Here is a 23,725-nt window from a genome sequence, read left to right on the forward strand (position 1 = left end):
GATAGTTAAGAAGATGACAAGGCAGCACGGGAGCTAGTCATTACATAATATGGAATACAAAATGTTGTTTATCCTCTCTAAAGCTATATAAGATTCTGTGTGCATGTGAACGAAAGCTGGAAGGAAAGAGGGAACAAAGAGAACAGGGTGAGATCATGGGTGAGTGAAGTTTCCTTATATTTTGATTTTCATTAATTTGCTGTTTGATGTTTAAAAACCATAATTTTAGGGAAGCATTTCATATATTAACGCATATATGTGGAATCTAGAAAAATGGCAGGTGAACCTATTTTCAGGGCAGGAATAGAGATGCAGACGTAGAAAACGGACATGTGGACACAGGGGGGAAGGGGAGGGTGGGACTAACTGGGAGATCAGGATTGACATAAATACACTACCATGTATAAAATAGCTGGTGGGAACCTGCTGTATAGCACAGGGAGCTCAGCTCGGTGCTCTGTAATGCCCTAGATGGGTGGGATGCAGGGGGTGGGAGGGAGGTCCAAGAGGGCAGGGATATAGGGATACATATAGCTGATTTACTTTGTTGTACAGCAGAAACTCACACAACATTGTGAGGCAGTTATACTCCAATTAAAAAAACAAAAGAAAAACTATTTTGGTAGTTTGCTGTCATTTATTTTCTCAGCTTCCAAAGTGATGGTAGCCAGGTTGCCCTCATTGCTATTTAAGGATTGTGTCACTTTCCAGAGCTCAGTAGTGTTTCCAAAGCTGTCCTACACCAGTGCTCCAGGAGGTAGATCCCTATCTTCTCAGCCCAAACCTACAAACATAGGTCCTGTGCTTGCCTTTCCCTCTACTGCTGGCTGGGAGAGAACAGGTACTGCACGTAAGGGTCCAATCAGAGCACCTCAGGTGGGAACGGACTATGGAGTTTGCTCTGCCCTTCCTCTGAGGTAGTCCCTTTGGAGTGTCCACCTGGTTCATGAATAAGCCTTTCACTGCCCACCCTTGATCCACAACCAAGGGCCCAGGCAGCCATTTTGGACAATACGTCTCATCTTACCACCATGGCAGCCTTTGACTGGACCAGTGCTGAGAATCTGACCCATGATGGCCAATCAGAGCCTCTTTGCCAGATATTTGAAATTGGGACTAAGAAACAGTCAGTATCTCTTGAGACGGCTAAATCCAAAACCTGCCATTGTATCAGCTTGGGTGCTTTGGAATAAACATTTTTGATCACCCATGTGGATTGTAAAAGCAGAGAAAGTTCATATGGGGGATGAAATGTCAGTGAGGAGAGAATGAGTCAGTATGCTTTTTTGCTTCCGCCCCATCCTCAGGGATGCTGCAACCTGCTCTTGGGTTCTGTGAAACAGCCTGAATCCTTAACTAAAGGCTCCTTTCAGCTTAAGTGAAGGCAAGTTCATTTCTATTACTTGTTATCAAAATTGTCCTAATACACCTGCCCTCCCTCTATTTATCTGTGGGAACAAGCCATACAAGTCCCTGTGTAACCTGGCCCTGCGAAGGTCCCCACCTTGTAGCCCACTCACACCCTGGCCATGGGGGGGGCCTCAGCTGGTACTGCCCAACGCCTTACTGCCTCTTGTCTCTGAGCCTTGCTGGCTGCTCTGCCTGAAATGTCCTCCAGCCACTGAGCTCTGTTCCCAGCCTGAAGGCATAAGCAGGTAAAAAGCCTGTCTGCAGGGGTCCGCTTGCTTCCTGCCTTTCTTCAGCCTTGCATATGATTAAAGCACTCACACTGAGTACTGCCTGGGGCGCTGGGAGCTGCTTTTTCTGTTCTGCTAGCCAGAACAGACTGAGGTTCCAGAGAGCGCGCCCTCCCGGGAAGCGGAGGGAGACAGGTCTTGTTGCTGCAGCCTAAGATGATGCTGTTCTCATTAGGTTTTTCTGCATTCTTTATTTATAAGGACTTACTGGGCATCCAGGTTAAAGGCTGGCAGGGCCCAGCATCCCCACGCTTAATGAGGAATCAACGGCATGGTGAAAAAAGTATATCTGGGGAGGTTTCTGCCTTCCAGGGCACAACAAACGAAAGAAGAGAGCTTCTCTGAACACGCCTGAGGTGAGGAATAACTCACTTCCCAAAAGATTTTCTGAAGAGCAGCAAATGTGCACATTTCAATCCTACCCAGTTGAAAGGAAGAGTGAGTAATGATTGTAGACGTTATATAATGCATGCGCAGTGCCCCACAGAAGTCAACTAAGGTAGGAGGTGTTATCCTTGATTTACAGATAAGGAAACTGAGGTTCAGAGGTAAAGTCACTTGCTGAGCTTACGCAGGGACCAAGTGGGCCTCTGGGTGCAAAGCTTGTCACCTGGCCCCAGTGACTATTCTCTAAGTCAGTAGTCATCAGAATGCTCCCTGGCCCAGCAGCATACGCATCACTTAGGAACTGGTTAGAAATGCAAATTCTTGGGCCTCAGCCCAGACCTACTAAATCAGACACTCTGGTGTCAGGGCCTGGCAAGCTGGGTGTTAACAGGCCCTCCAGAGGATTCTGCTGTGCTCTACATCCCCACTATTCAATGTGGGTCTCGGTCCAGATGCATCAGCATCAGCTGGGAGCTGATTAGAAATGCAGACTCCCAGGCCCCACCCCAGATCTAGTGAATGGGAATCTGCATTTTTAACATCCCCAGGTGCTATGTATGCACATTAGAGTTGAAGACCTAAGGAGCAAGCAGTTGGCGTTTGATACCTTGTCATTTCAATCCTGTTTGAAGTCCGGAAAATGAGTGGGGGTTAGGGGAGACTATGCTGAGAGGAAAGATGATGAGGTTCTTAAAGGCTCCTTTGTGCGTGGGTGATAACTTCTTTCCTCTCTTTTACTTCATCACGTAAGGAGGTAATTTTGTGTGAGAGCTTTTTGGTTGTCTGTTGTTTATATTTACATGATAAACCCTTTCTTGAGGTGTTCAAAGTGATCTTACTTTGAAGCACTCTTTTTACGAAGCTGGGGTAACGTCTACATGGATGCAAACACAAGGGCCCCTCTAAACCCTAGTGAAGTCAAGGGAAATCAGAAAGTGACATTCAGTCATCCCTGCTTCCTCCTTCCTAACAGAACCTGCCATCCTCCCTACTCCGTGCAGCCATGCTTCAGAGGGGCTCAGCGCTCCCAGCCCCAGGGTATGTGCTGCTTGGTCTACAAAAATGAATCACAGTTGCATTTTTCTTACCAGTGATTGGTTTAAAAATAGGCGTGTGAACATAATTCCAACCAATGGGACAAGAGAAGTGAGAGTAAATGTTTCCTCAGTCTTAAAAAGAAACACAAGGACCACCTCACATCCATTAGGATGGCTACTATCCCAAAAAGTGGAGGGTGAAGGGATGTGGAGAAAAACTGGAATACTTTTTCACTGTTGGTGGGAATGTAAAATGGTACGATCACTATGGAAAAGTTTGGCAGTTCCTCAAAAAATAAAAGTAGAATTAACACATGATCCAGTAATTCCACTTCTGAGTATATATATACCCGAAAGAACTGAAAGCAGACTCTTGAAGAGATATTTGTACACCCATGTTCACAGCAGCATTATTCACAATAGCTAAAAGGTAGAAGAACCCCAAGTGTCCCCTGGGCTGATGCATAGATAAACAGATGAATGGATAAACAAAATATGGTATATACAGACAAGGGAATATTATTCAGCCTTAAAAAGGAAGGAAATTCTGACTCATGGTACAACATGGATGAACCTTGAGGTCATTACAGGAAGTCACAAAAAGACACAGACAGTATAACTCCACTTATATGAGGCACATAGAATAGTCAAATTCACAGAGTAAGATACTAACTAGAAGGGTGGTTATGAGGGAATGTAAATGTACTAACACTACTGAACTGTACACCTAAAAATGGTCAAGATGTTAAATTGTATGTGATGTGTATTTTACCACAATTAAAAATAAATTTGTTTAAAAAGACACACAAGGAAGAGACCATCCCCTGTTCTGCCTCTGCATATTATCATGTCTTCATGTGGTACCTGGAATAGCTGCCAAAATTTGGGGACCCCCTCAGGAGAGAAAAAAGATGGGAAAAACACAAATCTTTGATGATGCCTTTGAGTCACTGCATTAACAAGCCCTGGATCGGCCTTCTCTCCAGGACTTTTATAATGTGAAATAATATTTCTTATTACTTAGCTGCTTTGAGTTGAGTTTTCTGTTACCTCCAAAAGCATCCTAACGGATAGAGCGTTCTAAGTATCCAACAGGAGGCAGGCAGCCAGCATGGCTCATGAAGACAAAAAGGCCCAGCTTTGAAGCTTTCAATTCTGCGGCCACCGTAGTGAAATTGGCTGGTGGTGGTTAGAAAGGCTCATGCTGATCGCATTTTGTTTTATCTTCCAGATATTGCTGTGCAATACGCTTTTATAAATAATCACTGAATTACCGTAAACCCTTGGATGGCTATCATAGCATGGAATACAATGCCATTGAAATGATGCTGAAGAGGTTTACTCATTAACATGAAAAGTTTCTTACCTGTGCATAAAGTGGGGGTAAATACAAGTTACAAAGTGGTGTGACTCAATTTCTTATGTATTAACTTACATATTCTTTTTTTTTTTTTTTTTAACTTACGTATTCTTGTGTATAACTTCAACTAGTTGTAGATAGGCAGGCAAGGTCAGAGAGGTAAATGGATATACATATACAAATATATGTGAAGAGAGAACAAGAGAGAACACTAACAGAATACTAACACTGGTTATATCTTGGAAGTGGGGATTATAGCTATATTTTATTTCCTTCTTTTTGGTTATATATTTTTCTAAATTTTCTTCAATGAAACTACCTTATTTTATGATAATAAAAATATTGGTCTCTTTAAAAAACTGATGTAATATATTAATTCACTTTGCTCAGAGACACATGATTTTTCTCAAAAAGCGGAGCATGTAATTCCCTGTGTGTCCAAACTTTTTATGTTAACCGTTTAGAGAGGACATCTCCATAATGTATGACATGGGTCCCTGCCCCTAAGATGCTATCTACCAATCACAATCAACAGTGCTGTTAACACAGGTTTATTATTCCAGACTCCATTATTTTAATGTGGTGTTCTTGGGGGTAATAGTCCAGGGCTGTAGCATACTTTGACCCTTACCAAACAACCCCGGTTTGCTGTGTTTTTAGTTCTTGCGTCTGCTTTCAATCCTTTCACTGTTTTCAGGTATTCCTCATTATTTATCAAAGTATATGTCTGTGTTACACCCTCTTCTGCCCTCTCCTCTGCAGCCTCCAATATACTGAATCCTTGGAAGTGAGATGAACTCCGTGGTATCACTGGGTGTAAATAAGAGTAAAGGCTCAAGGAAGCTTTCTCATGAGGGAGGCCCATGAGCTTTATTACATGAGCTTCCTGGTATTCTCGGTTGCACAAAGCCTTTTCTGGCTTGGCTCCTGGTTCCTATGTGTATTCTAAACTAGTGAAGATGCTGGAGAGCAGAATTCTGGGTAAATGAAGTGGGAGTGTTTCTGATAACAAATGGCTACTCCATTAAGAAATAGCATGACTGATTCTCTGGACATCTCGATCCAAAAGAAGGAGGCTGCAGATGGCAAGAACAGAACCAACTGGGGTCCCTTCTACCCCCAAAGTGAGGTTATTTAGGTTCACCACCTGGTTATTAGACTCGCCAGATGGCAAGCTTGAGTAACTGCTCAGAAAGAGAGCAACTAGCCAATCCATTACCCCAGCACAGTCAATACCGTTACTTTAACATGAGATGCACATACTAGTACATAATATGGGTAATGAGGCATCACAGAGCCATCATAAAGGCAGCCATCTGGGCTTGTGTGTGGGACAGCCTTGTGCACCGTGGCCATGGGAGAAACCCAGCTGAGTCTTGCACAGCAGGGATGAGGAGGGGGTGCGGGGGCAGAGATGGAGGTTGGATGGGGGAAGCGGGAAGCGGGGTGTGTGCCCACATGTGCCACTGTCCACAGCATTCAAACATCTTGCTGCTGTCTCTGGGCCATTGCCACCTTTCGCCCCTTTTTCACCTAGTTCTCAGCTGCTCTTTGTTGTTATTCTCAATTTTGATGAAAAAGTCATGATATTTTTACAGCAATGCTGGAAAAATAGAACTGTGACTCGAGGTGCTTTTGAATACTTTGACAGTTCAAGTCCAACTCTGACAGTTACAAAAATGGCTTTCCTTTAGGAAATGGCACGTGTGTCTGGGTGCGGAAGGGGATGGGGTGAGAGTTCGCACACTCCTACTCACCTCTGGAATAGGCTTGGGATGGAAAAGCTCCAACTAGTCCCACTGGGGCTGGCACACGTAGGACCTGGGCACCCCAGAGGGTAAGGCCAGAAAGAAAAGCAGGTGAACCAGGCCACGCCCGAGTCAGGCACTGTAGGCCACATGAGGGCAGGGGCATTTCCTGCCACAATTCCTCCTCATAACCCCACAGGACCCAGCACAGTGCTGCCCAAATAGGGCAGTCAGTGTCATGTTTGTGGAAGTCAGTTCACTTATTCAGCAAATGTTTACTAGATGCAGGGCACTAGGTGAAACCAGGTAAAGGGCACATGAGATCTCTCTGAATTATTTCTTAAAATGGCACATGAATCTACAGCTATCTCAAAATAAAAAGTTTACTTAAAAGTTAAATTTGAAAAACTTGAATACATCTAAAGAGAGAGTGGCTAAAGAGAAACAAATGAGGAGATCCAGAAATATTGTTTGTAAAGGGAGAGGGAGACAGAGACAGAGCGAGAGGGAGACAAACATTTGACAGACATCACGTGACAAAGGGCATAAATGTGTGTAAACATCAGAAGCAGGGAGACCTTGTACCAGCAGGCTCCTTCAGACCCCAAGTGGCCGTTCATTAGGCACCTTCTAGGTTTCCTCCCAACTTTAAGAACGTAGGAGATACTGACCTAATTTCAAACCAATTTTCCTCACTGCTCATTTTTGCCCAAAATGACCTGTGACTGTAAATCAAGACCATCTGTCTTTAATCCAGCTCCTCAGAACCTGAGTACTTTTCACAACTAAACTTCTGAGCCATCCAGAAGTGGGGGATGCCTTGTGACGCCCTAACAAGAGCTGACATCATCCCTGCTGTTGTCTAAGGAATGTCCCCCTCAAGGCCATGCCCATAACTCTCATCATGGCCTCGGGGGAGGAGAGGTAGCAGCTTTAGAAGTGACAATGGAGAGCCTAGGAAACACCTTGCTCCTGCTTTACATCAAGCACATGGAAATAAACAAAGATGCCAAGGGGAAGGCAACGTACATTATGTTTTCATAGTATTGTCTATACTATTGTCATGTTCATTTTAGATCATCAAAAACATATAGTAACCCTGTGAGGCCATAAGTGCTGGGGTCTCCCTTGACAGATGAGGAGACTGAGGCCCAAGGGGTTCCTGGATCCCAGGAAGAGTAAGAGATAGAGTGGTCCTCTTCTGACTCTGGTGCCCATTCTTCATTCTCAAGCCCACTGCTTCCAAACCATGGTTTTGCTCCTCAAGATCAACATCTACTTCTTTGCCTCTCTTCATCTTGGCCGCACAATCTTGTCATTGACCTCCCCCCGCACACACCCCTATCCTATTTCATCAGTGCTACACCATCTATGTCTTGGTACTTAAATATTATGTTCAACTTCACTGTTATTTGTTAAGCCATCCAGACTTCAGTGTCTCCAGTCTCTGTAATCTGATGCATTTTAGCTTCCAAGCACCTAATCTTCTCTCTTGCCTTATTCCAATATAATTCCTTTTGGGGAGCAACTGAAATAAGTCTTTCTCAGATGTCGGCCTATCTGCCCTCAGTCATGTTTCTGCGTGTTTCATACCCAGTGTAGCATGGAGCACAGCAACACCAAAACCAGGTGTTGTCACAGAATCAGTGGCAAGCCACAGTCCCAGGAGTCCAGCAGGGAGAGGCCAAGAGTCAATGAAATATGAACCATGGATGAGGACTTGGGAAAGTGGCTGATGTTACAGGGGGCAAGCCTAAAGGAAACAAATAAGTTCCTGGTTTGTCTGGCATAGGGAAGTTTTTAAAGTGCCAGGTGTTACTGTCTCCTTTCGCTCCACAATGTCTCAAAGGCACCACCTGTCACCTGGCAGATGACTGATTCAGCAGCCTGGGAGTTCACAGGGGGCCAGCTTGCCTTGGACACAGCCCTGCTGATTGGAGCCAAAGTATCTCACACAACAGTGATAGGTTAAAGCCAACAGATGTCTTCACACCCTAAATCACGAGAAAGTCAAGAAGGGAGAGGAATAATTGACAGTGTCCCTGATCAAAGCAGACACCTCGTCACAGCATATTTAGTGGAAAATACATAGAAGACAAAAGCTGAATTCCCTATCCAGGCTGCAGTACCTAGTACATCACTGCCAAGAAGAAAGCATTTAGTGAAATCCTCCTTTAAGTTTTGTCTGGAGCAGGTGCTATATGGAGCAATTAGTCAGACAGCAGTGCAACCCCCAAGCTCACAGTGCAATGCAAACAACCCTGATGTAGACAAACAGGCACAGCACATCCACCCAACAAATATTTATTGAGCACACATATTAGGTACCAGGCACCAAGTGTGGCTCTGATATTACAACAGAGCTTCCTTTTAAAGTTTCCAGTACAAGTTCACATACACAATCAAATCTGATCCTCATAAAACCAAGTGAACCAAGTGACATAGGTGTTGTTATCCTCACTTGGAAAAGTAAACTTAGGTTCACCAAGATTAGATGAATGGTCCAAGTCCATATGACTAGTGCCACATACAGTTTCTTGCATTGGGGAAGAATCTCAGGGAATATTTTTCCTTCATGCCCCTGGATACCTATGGACCCTTTCCTACCTGTGCCAAAAGCCTGTTCCTCAACCTCTACACTCACTCTACCTCAGATGTCTCTGCACTCTGCCTACCACACTTTTTAGAGTAGAAAGCACATGTAAGGGTATGCTCAGCTTCAAGCCACAGAAAACCCAACTGAGAGTGACTTAATCAAGAGAATTATCTTACAAGAGATCTGAAAGTACACAATTCCAGAGTTGGCACCTTAGCTCAAAATTGTCACAAAAGAAAAACAAAATTGCATTGAAAGAACCAAGATCTTTCCTTCTTTCCACTCCACCATCCTTAGGCTACTCACCTCACGGCTACAAAACGGCTGCTACAGCTCTATCCTCATGTTCTCACATGACTGTATCCAAAGGCAGATCCAGGTCACATGACCACCCAGCAGCAAGGGCGGGAGAAAGGCAAGAATCTGGTATTTGTGACTTTCATGGGGGAAGCAGGGAGGTGTGGGCACAAAGGCAAAAGCTGGGAGTGGCTATTGGATAACTAATCACCAGCCTCTGCCACAGGAACTTGCTGATTCCTGATTAGGGTCAGAGCTGAAAACTAATTCCTCCCCAGCAGAAATATAAATTTCTTGACACTATAGGTTGCTTTATTAGTTTTCTATTGCTGCATTGTAAATAGCCACGGGCTTAGCAGCTTAAGACAATACCCGTTTATTTTCTAACAGCTCTATAGGCCAGAAGTCCAGGAAGTCTTGAGTGAGTTCTCTGATTAGGGACTTACAAAGCTAAAATCAAGGTGTTACCTGGGCTGAGCTCTCATCTGGAGTTCTGGGGAAGAATTCACTTCCAACGCTTTCAGATTGCTGGCAGAATTCAGTTCCTTGTAGCTGTAGGATTGTCTCCATGGCCTTGCTGGCTGTCCACCAGGGATCACTCTCAACTCCAAAGATGACTCTCCATCCTTATACGTGGTCCCCTCCATCTTCAACACCAATAACGGTGCACTGAATCCTTCGCATATCAATACTTCCAATCTCTCCAACTTTTCCTTCTACCAGCAGCTGAAGAAAATTCTGTGCTTTTAAAGGGCTCCTGCATTAGATTAGGCCCACCTAGGTAATCTGCCTTTGGCCATGATCACAGGAGTAACACCAGAGGGTGAAGATCATGGGAGCCATCTCAAAACTCTGCCTACCTTAGCCACCATTAAAAAAACAAAATCAGGATTTATTCTTGGAGTTTGGGATAGGGTCACCCTTCCCTGAATCACAATAAGGGCAGGAGGACTCCCAATCAAAACTGGGGCTCTGCAGGCAAAAAATTAAAGAAGAGAATGGCTGCTGGGTGGGCAACCAAGAGTGTCTGATGTGATTAACTTTTTTTCTGTGTAACTGAGATACTAACCCTAAGATAGTTACACAGTGGAATACCATCTACCTGGTGCAATTTTTTTTTTTTAATGAGAACATAGTGTGTAAGAACCTGCCACTGACCAGGACAGGGATTCCTGCTTCATTTAACTCCCCCACCGCTCCAACCCTCACAACCCCCCCCCCGACCTGCTCCTCAGCCAGTACTGTGCCCCCAACACAGACTCATGAAGAATGCTGACCAACAGGGGGTTTGATAGAGTTTCTTATAATAGAAGTATTTACTGTGGCTAGATTTCTTATGGCTGTTTTTAACTGGTTTGTTTCTGTCTGTTAGGCAAAAGGGAAAGACAAGGGTTTATGGAAAGAGGAGGCCCATCTCTCAGAGTTCACACAGAGCAGGTCCTAACACTGCCAGTGGTGTTTGTAAGGAGTCTTTGAAGGCCTTTCCATGTCTTTCTAAAGAGAAATCACCTGCCCTCTTCTCTGCAGAGGTGCCTCATTACAAGCTCTTTCAATGCATTGTTTTCTGTTTCACTGCCTTAAATCCAACTCGGGCTGCCTATGTTTTTTATTTCAATTCGTTTTCTCTGTTTTACAACATCTATTTGGATTTAATTTTTTTTCCTCCACCAAAAAGTCTAAAATCCCAAGTCAGATGTCTCCAAGGAGCTTATGTACATTTGCACAAACACTTGGAGATCCTTAAGAACTGCTTTACTTTCACAGAGGCTTGTGTTTACCTTTTATTTTAAGTCCTTTCAAGTCCATTCTCTTGAAGTACCTTGCCTTACCAGGAGCCCTGCTTTTTGTTCCTGTTGCCTTCTTCATTCAGAAGAACCATCAATCAGTTTCTGAAACAAGGAAGCTTCTGTGCAGAATTCAAAAGACACCACATCACAGCTGGTGGCAAGAGAGTGCAATGGGCATTGTTGTTTGTACACAGGCCTTCATCTCTGTGAGAAGTACCCCTGTTTGAAATGAATGAGGCAGACAAGAATGGTGGCTTCAAAAGCAACTATCCTCCTCTGGGCTTTTCTCGTTGAAAGTTCTGCGCAGCACTGTCACTAGAAAGTAAAGAGAATAAAAGGCAAATCTGCAGCAGGCTACAGGTTTCCTATACAAGAGACTCACACCTGGCCTCAGCTAGGCCGTGCGTCTGGATATTTGCCTTTACTATGTAGATTTGGGTTTGCAAGGTTAATGTGAAAGAGGCTGTTTATTTTTTCCCAGTGATTCTGCATAAAAATTACATAAACTTCCCTTACCAAGAGCCCAGAAATATGACAGGCTCCTCTCTTTCCTGGTGCCTCTTAAGGGTGTCATTTCTGGTAGGAGTAGAGCATCCATCACTAGTGTTGCCATGGTTATGGCTTCTGGACAAGGGGATTGGCTGATCCTTGGCCCAGCTCTTCCACTTAGCTATCATCAACTCCACAGCAGGAGGTTTCCTTATTCCCTGATTCATTTTGTATTTGGCTGGAATATTGGAGAGCACATAGTTTCTGTGGTACTTCATGACTCTTCTGTAGGTTCTTAGTGACCTTAAGGTTGATTAGGACATAAAGTCTTGGGCTAGTGGAAAAGTTAAAACAGTGTGCAGGGCTTACAGCAATCAGAGATGAAAAAGAAATAAAAGGAATCCAAATCGGAAAAGAAGAAATAAAACTGTCACTGTTTGCAGATGACATGATACTATATATAGAGAATCCTAAAGAAACTACCAGAAAACTACTAGAGTTAATCAGTGAATTTGGTAAAGTAGCAGGATACAAAATTAATCACAGAAATTTCTTGCATTCCTATACACTAATGAAAAATCTGAAAGAGAAATTAAGGAAAAACTCCCATTTACCATTGCAACAAAAACAATAAAATACCTAGGAATAAACCTACTTAAGGAGACAAAAGACCTGTATGCAGAAAACTATAAGACACTGATGAAAGAAATTAAAGATGATACAAACAGATGGAGAGATATACCATGTTCTCGGATTCAAAGAATCAACATTGTGAAAATGACTACACTACCCAAAGCAATCTACAGATTCAGTGCAATCCCTATCAAACTACCAATGGCATTTTTCACAAAACTAGATCAAAAAATTTCACAATTTGTATGGAAACACAAAAGACCTCGAATAGCCAAAGCAATCTTGAGAAAGAAAAAGGGAGCTGGAGGAATCAGGCTCCTGGACTTCAGACTATACTATAAAGCTACAGTAATCAAGACAGTATGGTACTGCCACAAAAACAGAAATAAAGATCAATGGAACAGGATAGAAAGCCAAGAGATAAGCCCACGCACATATGGTCACCTTATTTTTGATAAAGGAGGCAAGAATATACAATGGAGAAAAGACAGTCTCTTCAATAAGTGGTGCTGGGAAAACTGGACAGCTACAGGTAAAAGAATGAAATTAGAACACTCCCTAACACCATACACAAAAATAAACTCAAAATGGATTAAAGACCGAAATGTAAGGCCAGACACTATAAAATTCTTAGAGGAAAACATAGGCAGAACACTCCATGTCATAAATCACAGCAAGATCCTTTTTGACCCACCTCCTAGAAAAAGGGAAATAAAAACAAAAGTAAACAAATGGGACCTAATGAAACTTAAAAGCTTTTGCACAGCAAAGGAAACCATAAACAAGACGAAAAGACAACCCTCAAAATGGGAGAAAATATTTGCAAACAAAGCAACTGACAAAGGATTAATCTCCAAAATATACAAGCAGCTCATGCAGCTCAATATCAAAAAAAAACAAAAAACCCAATCCAAAAATGGGCAGAAGACCTAAATCGACATTTCTCCAAAGAAGATATACAGATTGCCAACAAACACATGAAAGGATGCTCAACATCACTAATCATTAGAGAAATGCAAATCAAAACTACAGTGAGGTTATCACTTCACACCAGTCAGAATGGCCATCATGAAAAAATCTACAAACAATAAATGCTGGAGAGGGTGTGGAGAAAAGGGATCCCTCTTGCACTGTTGGTGGGAATGTAAATTGATACAGTCACTATGGAGAAATCTTGCATTGTTTGTATCTTTTAAAAGTGTCTTAAATTCTTTGGAAGCAAGGCTAAATATAAACGAAGTATAAATACATTCTCTAGAAATCCATTGGATTTTTTGCTTTTAGGATGGGAGAAAAAAAGTACAAAGGTTTTTCTGGCCAGGAAGGGAAAACTGAATAATGCAAAGCACCTAGAACATATTCTGTGTAAAAAACAAATGGAATAATTTAAATGTATATTTTCTGTTGAAGAAAAAATATATGTACGTGGTGTTCGATTCAACAGCATACATATTAAAATTGTAACGATACAGAGAAGATTAGCATGGCCTCTGATCAAGGATGACATGCAAATTTGTGAAGCATCCCATATTTTTAGATGTTGGTCAAAGGGTACAAAACTCCCCGCTAAAGGATAAATAAGGTCTAGGGATCTAATGCACAGCATGGTGACTATAATCAACAATACTGTATAATATATTGAAAGTTTTTAAGAAAGTAGATCTTAAATACTATCACCACACAAGTAAAAAATATATAACATAACTATGTCAAGGGATGGAGATGTTAACTAACCTTGTTGTGGTCATCGTTTTGCAATGTATACGTGTCTCTAATCATCACATTGTATACCTTAAACATACATATACCAATAATAATTCAATGAAGCTGGAGGGGGGGAATTGCCTCAACTACAGAGGGAAAATATATATATATACATATATTTGATTGGATTCAAGAAAACTGGAATTTCTAGTACAATGGGAGGATAAGACAATTACACTCCTAAACTCAGGGAGCCCCCTGAATAATTAGGAGCCTGCCACAGAGAATCAAACACACAAGAAATTTGGGCAGTCCCTTCAAAAGCCTGGGGTGGGCCATGTGGACACACCATACCATCAGGGAGGTGCTTAGTGGGTTCTGGGAACCCCAGTTTCTTGCACACAATTAAAGCTTTACAGGCAGTACCCTGGTGGTTCAGTGGTTAGGATTCCAGGCTTTCACTGCCATGGCCCAGGTTCAATCCCTCGTCAGGGAACTGAGATCCCGCAAGACATGTGGTGCGGCCAAAAAATAAATAAATAAATAAAAGCTTTACAAGCATCTGCTGAACAAATGGAAAAGTAAAAAAAAAAAAAAAACCATTATGCCTGTGTGCTAAATAAGTTCACAGATAATCTTCAAATTAACCCAAGTGGAAATGATTTAGCAGCCTCAGAAAAGTAGATGCTATAAAAGGCTTTAGTTCCTTTAATCCTCTCAACAACTCTTTGAGGTAGATGTTTTTATCTCCATTTTTTTTCAAATGAGGTTACGGAAGGTTAAGTAATTTGCGCAAGACCACATAACTAGTAAGTGAAAGACCCAGGATTTCAGCCCAGAGCTGTCTGATTCTAAAAACAGACTATTCCCTCTACTCCGATTTTTCCCAAGCTTTTCTCACGTTAAGAACACAAATCTGATGCCTCATCCCAGATGCACTGAATCAGAATCTCGAGGGAGAGACTTGGAAACATAATGTTTAACAAGAGATGAAATGATTATTATTATCAGAGAAGTTTAAGAAAACTGCTCTATTGCATCAGGTGGGAAGTGAACCCATATCTCCCTCTGACTGATCAAAGAGAAGCCATCAGAGACCTGAAGCTCCTGCAACTAAAAATAAATCAAGTTATTCTGGAGTTTATCAGATTATAATGTTATAGGGTATTTATTCCTCAGTATGGTAATACAGCATTGTCTGATTTAAGGTTATCTGGATCTGAAAATACCAAGACCATTTTGGAAAGTTAAAAATGGGCTGTAGTTTAAACCTCAGACTTTCTTAGCTTTCCTCTCTGTCCCTCTTTGGTCCTTAGGAGCAGAAGTGAGAAAGAATTCAGTTTCAATTCCTAGCAGCTGTAACTGATGCCGAGGTTCCAGCTGTGCAGGGACTGGAGGACGGCTAGAAGGAGAACCACAGGCTGAGAATCAGTCCTCATGTCTGGGTGCCCACCAGATGGCTTTCATTGGATGTAGTACAAGTTACACGATCCAGGAAGTAGAAAACCCACCATTGTTTCGTTTGTTTTCCTTAGTTTCAGTTTTTCCCCGCCTGATGAGAAGAGCCAGGCCAGCTAAGCCTGCATCTTCAATACCCATTATGGAAGCAAATAACTTATTTGTACAACCTAAACGCTTGCTTAATTAAATGGAAAGCAAGGCAGTGATTTCTGACAGGGCTGAACTTAAGTCAAGTTGTAAAACTCCACAGTGCAGCCAGAAGCAGCGACGGACAGTTGAACTGAAACCTGGGAACACGTCAGGGGCCCTGGACCACTGCTTCTCAGCCATTTTATTGTAAGTTATTCCCATTATCTCAGAGAGAAGTTTGAGACACGGTTAGAGAAAAGGATGGAGCTGATTACCCCCATTTTGAACATAGATCTTTGTTTTAAGAACTTGCTTTATATGCTATTGCCAAGATACTTGCTTTGAATGATATTTCCAGGCATGATGTCTATAATAGCAGATAATAACTACCTTCTACATATAATAATTTAATATGCTTTAATATACTTCTATTCCTGAGTGTTCTTGATCTTATTTACTCTTCACAACAACTCTGTGAAGTTGGTACTCTTATTAACACAATTTTACAGAAAAGGAAACTGGTAGCCTCCTAACAGAATCATTAAGTAACTAGCAGAAAGTCCACAGCTCGTAGTTGCAAGCCCATCTCATATCACTATATCACTATGTTATCTGCATGCTAGAGGACTCCATATAACTAGGCCATTCATTTCTCAAAAAACAAATTCCCATATTGGAATAAAACATAAGACCCAACAATATGTTTGTTGCTTAAAGATGGGTACCTATAACAAAAAGATGCAGAATGCTAAAAATAAAAAAAACTCATACAGCAAAAAGAAAACAATTGGTAAAGTTGATATCATATAAAAGAGATTTTGAAGCCCAAAAGGTGGAGGGAGGATGCTAGGAGGCTCCTGATTATAAAGAAAAATATAAAACCCACAGTGAAGACATGGATTACCAAAGTTAGAAATGCAAAGAGAAAGAATACTATAAAATTAATATGTTAGAATGAGTAGATATATATTGAACTCAGTAATAACATAGACTATACATTTTTTTCAATGTATCGGGCATTGGTACATATATACTAACTCTCAAATAAGGTCCCAAAAGTAAATCCAGAGGAAAATTATATAGAAAATTATATATATATATTTTCTCACCACAGTGCAATAAAACTAAACGTTAATGATATAAGTAAAAAAACAATGAAAGGGAGCCTTGGGCAAAATAATGATCTACTCTATAGCTTTGGAGGCAGACAGTCCAGGATTTGGATTACAACTCCATCCCTTACTGCTGCGTGACCTAGGCAATTTATTGAACCCCTCTGAACCTTGGACTCTTCATCTAAAAATGTGGCTCTACTTTGCAAAGTTGTTATGAATATTAGCTATAAAGTATGTAAAATAATATAATACTAATGTACTCATATTTTATTTAACTAGAAAAAAATTCAGAATGTTTTTTTAAATTTTTATCTATTTATATTTTGTCTGTGTTGGGTGTTCGTCACTGCACACGAGCTTTCTCTAGCTGTGGTGAGCAGGGGCTACTCTGCGTTGCAGTGCACAGGCTGCTCATAATGGTGGCTTCTCTTGTTGTGGAGCACGGGCTCTAGGCGCGCGGGCTTCAGTAGTTGTGACTCACGGGCTCTAGAGTGCAGGCTCAGTAGCTGTGGCGCACGGGCTTAGTTGCTCCGCAGCATGTGGGATCTTCCTAGACCAGAGATCAAACCCATGTCTCCTGCATTGACAGGCGGATTCCTAACCACTGCGCCACCAGGGAAGTCCCAAAATCCAGAAATTTTGTTGATTGAAAGCACAAATCTAGAAAATATACATCTAAGTACTAACAATGGTTATCTCTAGGCTCTGAAATTTGGGGTGATTATTGTTATTTTGTGTTATTTTTCTACTCTGAATATATAGTAAGTTCATAATAAAACAACAGTAAATATGAAAATAAATATGAACTTCTTTAGATCAAAGAAAAAAATAAATACTAATATACTGAGTGCCCTATCTGTAGTAGTTTCTGTAAACATTCAGCTATTTCAGCTGTTGCCACTGTCATCTTCAGTATGGTAAATTCTAGAATACTCTCAATTTCTCTCTCGCTCTTTCTTATATATATATAAAATATATATTATATACAATAAATAAAATATAAATTTAAATATAAATCAATTATAAATTTAAATATAGATTATATAAATTTATTTCTATTTGTTATACATAATTTATATTATATATAGTATATATACTCTAACTATAGTATATATATAAAACAATATTGTGATAACTGACAATTTGAATATGGACTATGGAATTAGAAAATTGTATAGTATCAATATGAAATTTTCCAATGTTCTTAACTGTTAAATTTCCTAAGTTTTATAAGAGAAAATGTCTCTCCCAGGAAATATACATTGAAGTATTTAGGTATGTATGTACCTCTGCAACTTATTCTCAAGTGGTTCAAAAAAAAATTCATATATGGAGAATGAATTATAAAGCAATCAGAGAAAAATAGAAACAAAAAATATAAACAAATGGTGAATCTGGCTAAAGGTGAATCTAGTTTTTAACATTTCTGCAAGTTTAAAATTATATACAAACAAAAATTTACAATAACAACAAACAAATAAATGGCTGACAACTTCTAACAACAGCAACAAAAATTCTCCTAAGCAACAGGGTCAAGTAGAAAATTAAGGACATGATAATAATTCTGAAATATTATAAAATTGAAAACACCACCTATTAAAAATGAGGGGGGTATGAACAAATCAAGACTCAGAGGCAAAGATATAGATCTATGTGCTCTTATTTTAGAAATAAGAAATAAGTGAACTAAGCACTTGATTTAAAATCTTATGAAGAGCGTCAACATAAGAGAAAACAGAAAGAAAAGAATAAAGATGAAGGACAGAAATAAACTAGAAAATAGAAAATTGGTAGCAATAAATAAATTTAAATGCTCATTCTCTGAAAAGAGTATAAGATAGATTAAAACCCTTGTAAATATAATAAATAAAAGGTATTAATCAACAAATTTAGAAAGAAGACTGGTGATTTAACAACTGATATAAAGGATTTTAAAATATAAATTATTGCAATGCACAATTTATTACAATCAATTTGAAATGTTTAGTCAAATGGACAATACAAAATATAAAACTGGCAAAACAAGATACAAAAACATGAAAATAATGATGGAGAAGGAAATTGAGAAAGTTATTAAAGAAATACCTCATCCACCAAAAGAAGTATGACCTAAACAAATATACTGAATAATATTTCTATGAATTCAACAAACAGATTTTCCCATACTACGTAGTCAGTTCCAAATCACAGAGAAACAAGACCTGATACTCAATTCATTCTAAGAGATAATTATCATCCTCATCCACAGAACTGTGAAAAATACCACACACGTACACACATGCATAAACACACAGGCTTAGGACGGTAAACATGCACAAGTACCAATTCCAATACAACTGGTTAGAAAAAGTTAGAAGCAGACTCAGGCACATAGCAGATTTTTCCAAAAATAGTTGTTGGATAAGTGAATAAATGAATACATGGGAATACATATAAATGAAGAAACTAATGCAGTCAATTAGCAGCATCTACTAAGGGCATGCAAGGTGGGAATGGCTTGTGCATATCATCTATCTGCTAACTTTTACCAATCACTTCACCACGTCAGACCCAATGAGCATAGGCAGAAAAATCATTTTTAACTGAACTTAGAGAATGCAGCTGTAACAAGAGCGCATGGTGACCAGTAAAGGTAAATTCTAGGAATGTGAAAGATTATGACAAATTGCAGAATCCCTTTTATAAAAGAATTGCTTCTTTTTTTGGTGAGATTTAAAAGAAAAGTTGAAGAAATGAAGACACAAAGGACTGGAGGGTGACAGAATACACTATCCCAAAATATGCCACTTTGGCATAAGGATTATTTTGAGTTACAGGCACTTGAAAAACATCAGATGTGAGAAGGGCATTCTATCTCTCCTTTTCCTCCTAAAACAGGAGATAAAAATTCCCATATGGAAGATGCCTTCCCAGTAACAGAAGAAACAAAACATTTTCCAATGGGGAATCAAAGCCAAGAGAATTCTGTACCAACAGACGCTGTTAAAATAATTTTTATCTTCCTTTAACCTCTCTTCATAATTTAGTTACTTTTCCACAGTTGCCTCTCTTTGTTCAACCCAGTATAAAAGATTGTAAGTTTCACCGTTTCTTTGGGTCTTTTGAGGGCTCCCATGTCATGTAACACTTAGATAAATTTGTATGCTTTTCTCTTGTTAGTCTGTCTTATATCAGCTTAATTCTCAGGCCCTGCTAAAAAACCCTAAGAGTATAAAGGTAAAATTTTACCTCCCCTACAGGATGTTCCTGAAGGAAAAGACTGATGAATCCGACTACATGAAAATTTTAAATTCTGTTCAACAAAAGACATCATAAGCAATGTGAAAAGACAATGCAAACTGGGAGAAGATATTTTTCTTACTGAAAAACACTTATGAACTAATAGAAAGGGGGGCAAAAGATATGAACAAGCAGTGGATAGCAGAGGAAATCTGAATGACCAACGGCACATGTAAAAATACGTTCAACCTTACCAGTAATCAGAAAGATAAAAATTAAATCAATGAGATACCATTTTACATCCATCAAACTGGTGAGAATGAAATAATTCAGCACTATCAAATACTGGTGATGATGTAGAAAAATTGGAGAAACATTCACATTTTGTTGATGATGTATTCATTGGTATAACCATTTTGAAGAATAAACTGTCAACATCTAGCAACACTGAAGAGATACATATCTCACAAGCCAGCAATTTCACTTCTAGGAGTAAACTCTAGAAGTTCACTTGTGAAAGATGGAAGTGCGTTGCAACGTTGCTTGTAATAGCAAAAAACAAACACACAAAAAATAAACCACACAAATATCCATCAACAGAATGAACAAATTGTGATATACTCACACAATGGGGCCATTTATAGCAGTTTTATCAACAGAATCTCAAAAATCTCAAAAACATAATGCTGAATGAAAAAACAAATTGCAGATAGATGAGTATAATAATTTATACAAAATATGCTATATATTTATAGCTACGTACCTATGTTGCAAACATAAACAAGGATGAGACTCATAGGCACCAACTCAGGATGGAGTTGCCTCTGAGGAGGAGAAAATGAAATTAGGTTAGGGTAGAGGAACAGAGGTATACAGGTATATTTCTTAACAAAAATAGGAAGCATATACAGCAAAATATTAGGATTTGGTGGATCTGTGTAGCAAGGTGGTATTCACAAATATTCATTCTGCTGTGTACTTGAAATTACTAAAGTGTTTAATGAGCACCTCAATTTTAAAATACATAAAAATATATAAACTACTGTATAAAATACATAAACATCATTAACAGGTAATTCAGAAAGAAAGAAAATATCCAATAAAAATGGAGTTGATGGTAAATTCAACTTTAACTCACTAGTAAAAAAAATTAAAACATACATATACCATTTTGTCTTATCAATTGAGCATGAAATTTCAAAAATGTTAATAGCTAATATTAACAAGGGGGAAGGGTGGGCACACCCATTCACTGTTGATGAGGACTTAAGATGATATATTTACTTAACATAGCAGTATATACGAAAAGGTAAAAAAACATATGTACATATATTTATAACTTTACCTCAGCAATTCCACTTTAAGAAATTTAAGCAAAGGAAGTGATCAGAAATGGGGACCAAGATTTATGCTTAAGTATGTTTATACCAGCACTGTTAATAATAGTGATATCTTAGATACATGAGAGTTAATAAAAAACAATAGGGAATGAAGCCAATTATGGCACATCTATAGAATGCAATGCACCACAGCTGTTTCAAACAATATTTTAAAAGAATATTTAATGCCACTGAAATATGTCATTAATACGTTGTTAAGCCAGGTTATTAAAGAGTTTGTAAAGTAGGTTTGCAGATATTTTTTGAAAGACAAATATATAAACAGGAAAAATAACTTAGAGGTATCTATACAAAAATGTCAACAGTGGTTATCTCTGGATGGTGAAATTATGGATCTTTTTGGCCGTGTTTTTGATTTTATAATAGAAAAAGTTATTAAAAATAAAACATTCACCAAAATAAGCTTTGGTTGATTAAAGGTTTAAATATAAAATCTAATTATGGAAGAACTTGCAGAAAATTGAAAAAAAAAGTGGTTATCACCTCTCTGCGGGAATTTTAACGTTACTAGCTTTGAGGCTATTAAAATGATTGCACTATAAAAATCAGCATTACTAAAGATTTTTTTTTAAGAGGGAAAATATTTTTATCAAACATTACAAAGAATTAAGATCTATCAAATATAGCTAATTCAAATTTGTAAGATAAATGTCAAGATTTCCAAAGATAAATAGGTAAAAGACGGGACCATTCCCATAAGGGAAATACCATTAGTAGACAAACAGTAGGAAAATGTTAACGCTCACCAGAAATCAAAGCAACGTAAGTGAAAGCAGTCTGAAAATGACGATTTACATATTCTAAAAGAAACAAAACAAAAAGGTTGAATGCTAATATTCAATGATGGTGAAGTTGCCCAGAAGTTGACTCATACATTCACTTATAGCAGTATTTTTCCCACCCTTCAGCCAGAAATGTTACTGATACCGACCACGGTTCTTGGCCTTCCCCAATCCATAGAAATTGATTAGAGGCCAGACAAGAAATTCAGGCAAGTCTTTACTGGGGCTCCTGCTGTAGCAGGAGGGAGCAAAATCAAGTAACAGGTGCCCTTGCTTGCTCCCTGAGGGGTGGGGGGCAAGCTGGTTCCTTATATGGGGTGAGGGTAGGGGTGAATCCAGGGGTTGGACTGGAGGGATGGCTTAGGTGTTTTGCCCAGCCTCTGGTGGTGTTGAGTGCAGGGGGCATGTGTAGTACCCTGCTTTTGCTCCTGGCTCTTCAGAAGCGGCAGTTGGGTTTGGTCTTTTTGTATCTTTTGTCCAGAATTTGCCCCAACTGAGCATGCACAGAGTTATTGTTAGTCTGTTACAGTTTCTTTGCATTCTGTTGCTGGAGGAGAGGTGTGTCCAGGTGCAAGCACTGCAGCACTTGCAGCAAAGGGTCCCAGGTCCCAGCCTGTCTCATTATCATTAAGAATTTGTTCTTAAGAAATAATTTGGCAAAAGCAGAAAAGTGCCTCCTCACTTTCCAAACTTTCAAGTGTTGAAACTCCCAGGGCTCAGCCCTTTGACACCTTCTCTTTAATATCCACATGCATTGTTTGGAGGATCTCACTTGTGTACCGGGGCCTCTCTCCTCCTGGGTCTCCAAGGAGAAAGCAAAACCAAGCAGCAATTTTCCTGGGGGGAGGGGGGAGGCTGAAGGCAGTTCAAGGGCTCTGAACTCAGTTTGGGGGCAATGGGCAGCAAAGACAGGAAGGGCCAGCAAAGAGAGTCAGAGAGACGCCTAAAGCAAGCTTCATCGTAATATTAATTCCTTACCATGTTAATAACTAAACTTCCCAGGCTTTATCCACTAGGGAGTAAGGGTGAGGTCCCCAGGAATTCCCTCATTGCAATAGCCCTCAGCTCTCCTGCTTCCCACTAGATCTCAGCTGCCCTTGACCCCTACTTCCTAAGTCTGCAGGTATTATTTTTGTGAGGTAGCCCATTCATATTTTGGCTTCCTTGCTGAAGCCCATGTAGGGGAGCCAAAATTTGCCACCCCAAAAGGTCTCTTTGACAGGCAGGTTATTTTGAGCTGAAAATAATTAAAGCCCAAAAGACTCAGGAAGAAACTGTGAACTTCTCCCTAAATACCTAAAAGAATTTAGACAGAGGGCCTGTTTCCAGAACAGAGCTATCACCAGAGATCTCTGCAAAGAATATGGGGTAAGTGTGGTGGGAAAAACACAGCAGGGCCTAGAGATCAGAGTCCACTCTGTGTCCCATTTTTTCTGTGTGGTCCAGCAAATGATTGTTTAACAAACATTTGCTTTTCCATCTTCATGTGAATTGCGTTCCTCTCCTCTGAAGTTCCAAACCACTACCCCCAACATCCTCTTGTGTCTTTAGCTGAAGATGGTATTTAAGGTGAAGGCTTTGGCCATTTTGGCCAGTTATTCAGTTTTCCTGGGTCTCTCCCATGTTATTAAACTTTTGTTTACTTTTTCTCCTGTTAATCTGTCTCCTGTCGATTTAATTCTTAGACCAGTCAGAAGAACACAGAACAGTAGAGGAAAATTTCTTCCTCCCCGACACCTATAAACCACTTAAGGTGGGCACTTCAGCACTCCCTCTATGCCTTCTAGGAGAGTCCTGACCAGCTAGGAGCCAGACCTTTCCCTCTGCTGGTGGCTGGCAGCTGCCTTGGGCCCCTGTGGCGACGAGGGGTGTCCTGCTCTTAGG

General features: G+C 40.0%; 1 protein-coding gene and 1 long non-coding RNA gene across 3 annotated transcripts in view; both read left to right on the forward strand.

The window, feature by feature from the left end:
* The window catches only part of LOC309626862, an 844,624-nt gene that overhangs the window by 527,064 nt on the left and 293,835 nt on the right, over window positions 1-23,725 (forward strand). The window lies entirely within an intron of this gene.
* LIPC (lipase C, hepatic type) overlaps window positions 13,912-23,725 on the forward strand; it is a 177,675-nt gene continuing 167,861 nt past the window's right edge. For both annotated transcript variants that reach the window (XM_082388132.1, XM_082388133.1), the window contains exon 1: window positions 13,912-15,532. The gene's annotated coding sequence lies outside the window, so the exon portion shown is untranslated. The remainder of the gene's footprint in view (window positions 15,533-23,725) is intronic.

This window comes from Balaenoptera borealis (genome assembly GCF_965194805.1).
Source record: "Balaenoptera borealis genome assembly, chromosome: 3".
Taxonomy (NCBI): domain Eukaryota; kingdom Metazoa; phylum Chordata; class Mammalia; order Artiodactyla; family Balaenopteridae; genus Balaenoptera; species Balaenoptera borealis.